This window comes from Arachis ipaensis, chromosome B7 (genome assembly GCF_059453495.1).
Source record: "Arachis ipaensis isolate K30076 ecotype BB chromosome B7, ASM5945349v1, whole genome shotgun sequence".
Classification (NCBI taxonomy): Eukaryota; Viridiplantae; Streptophyta; class Magnoliopsida; order Fabales; family Fabaceae; genus Arachis; species Arachis ipaensis.
Genome location: NC_142442.1, coordinates 57,515,001 through 57,517,500, shown reverse-complemented (window position 1 = coordinate 57,517,500; position 2,500 = coordinate 57,515,001).

Below are 2,500 nucleotides of genomic sequence, written 5' to 3'. Positions count from 1 at the left end.
AAACCAAGGGATTGGGAATTTGTTTGTTTTTAGAGAGAATTGGTGAGCCAAGGGATTGGGATCCAATCATATAAGATTGCCAAGCAAAATTCAATGAATGCATTGGTTGAGGAAGGGAAAGAAAAAAATGTTTGATTCGGAGATCTCAATATCTCCTGAAACCCAATGAATTCCCCATTTCTGATCTATCACTTCTCTTTACATTCTGCAATTAAATTCATGCAATCACCCCGATCCCTTTTTAATTTCAGCAATTTAGCTTCTCGCTCTTTAATTCATGCAATTTTACATTCCGCAATTCTCATCTAAATCTTGATTCCGCTCAACTAGAACACACTTCTAATCCGAATTGCTCACTCAACCAATCCTTGTGGGATTCGACCTCACTCTACTGTGAGTTTTTACTTGACGATAACCGGTGCACTTGCCGGAAGGAATTTTTGCCGATCGTGCAATTTCTTAAAATCGTAGCATCAACGCACAACCCACACACCGCTCATCCGCCACCACGGTCCGCAAACACAGCACACCCAGACGAACCGCGCCCCGCACGCCTAGGCGCGTGCAGGCAAGCGGAAGCATACGGGAGGGCCGAGCCAACGCCGCTGGACAGGTTTCAAAGGAAGGGACGAAGGAGACTCGAGGGACAGCCCGAACCGTCAGGCGCTTCGGACGATAACCGAACAGCTGCACCGTCTAGATAAAGCCACACGCACAACCCACACACCGCTCATCCGCCACCACGGTCCGCAAACACAGCACGCCCAGACGAACCGCACCCCGCACGCCTAGGCGCGTGCAGGCAAGCGGAAGCGCACGAGGTAGCCGAGTCAGCGCCACTGGGCAGGGATCGGGGGAAGCGACGAAGAATATTCAAGGGACAGACAGATGCGTGAGGTGCTTCGAGCGATAGCCGAACAGCCGCACCGTCTTAAGCAACACGCCCAACCCACACCGCATCGGGCACCGTCGTACGTCGACCCTAGATGTAGGGCGAGCACGACACGTTGCCACTCGGGAGTGGACACGAACAGGTAACCGTCTTCCGCAACGTGCCCCCTCAAAGTGCTGGGACGAGCACGTCGCGTTGCCCCCTGCCCACGACACCCGCTGCCGCACGCATATCCATCATCCGCGTCGTGCGCCACACTAGGCCTGGCCAAGCGTTGGGCTGCGCAAGACGCGTTGCCCCTCGCGGGGGCGAACAGGCCGCCCGCCGTTCCCACGTCGTGCTCGGACTTGGGATGATCCCCCTAGTCTTGGGCCGAGCACAAGGTGTTGCCCCGAGCGTGTGCCCAAGGCACAACTCCACCACGCCATGCTCCCTAGGTGGTGCCTAGGTGGGCCGTGCACGGACGTGTTTCCCTTCTTGTTGGTCCTTCGGTGATCGGGGTTCGCCGCAGCCAGACGCCCGTGCTCGACCTTGGACCCGGGGCGGGGGACCCCGGCGGCACACCACAACCACAACGTGCTTGCTAGTGTGCCTAGAGGATGGCAAGGCAACGTGCATCTTGCTGGCATTGTGCCCAGCAAGCCTTTGGGCAACTCAAGTTTCAGCAGGCACGACACCCCTCCCCCCTATAATAGGCTGCCGAGCCATTACCAAAGTGCCACGGGTAGACATCCTTTTCCGTGAGGAGACATACTCAAGGAAAGTGCTCTAGAGGTCGAATTTTGACGCCGTTTTTTGCAACAACCTCTAGAAAAATAAGATCTTTCCATCCTCCAAATTTGGTAAATTTACACCATGTGGATTTTTTTGACGATTTTTTTACTGCCCGGAAAGCCGGAAATTCAAAAAAAATGAAAAACGAGGCAAACGTGCGTTTTTGACCTGGATTTTTGTGTGCAGCCTTCACATAATATTACCAAGGTTCCCTCAAAATTTCACGAAAAATGCACGAGCCAATTCTGAGATATGAAAATTTGGCTCCTCCGTTGCAACGCTCCGAGCCATCGTTGCAACGGCGGGTGCCTCCGTTGGGGGCGGGGGAGCCCGGCGGCACACCACAACCACAACGTGCTTGCTAGTGTGCCTAGGGGATGGCAAGGCAACGTGCATCTTGCTGGCATTGCGCCCAGCAAGCCTTTGGGCAACTCGAGTTTCAGCAGCGTGACACCCCTCCCCCCTATAATAGGCTGCCGAGCCATTACCAAAGTGCCACGGGTAGACGTCCTTTTCCGTGAAGAGACATACTCAAGGAAAGTGATCTAGAGGTCTAATTTTGACGCCATTTTTTGCAACAACCTCTAGAAAAATAAGATCTTTCCATCCCCCAAATTTGGTGAATTTACACCGTGTCGATTTTTTTTGCCGATTTTATTACCGCCCGGAAAGCCAGAAATTCAAAAAAAATGAAAAACGGAGCAAACGTGCGATTTTTGACCTGGATTTTTTTGTGCAGCCTTCACATAATATTACCAAGGTTCCCTCAAAATTTTAGAAAAAATGCACGAGCCAATTATGAGATATGAAAATTTGGCTCCTTCGTTGCAACGC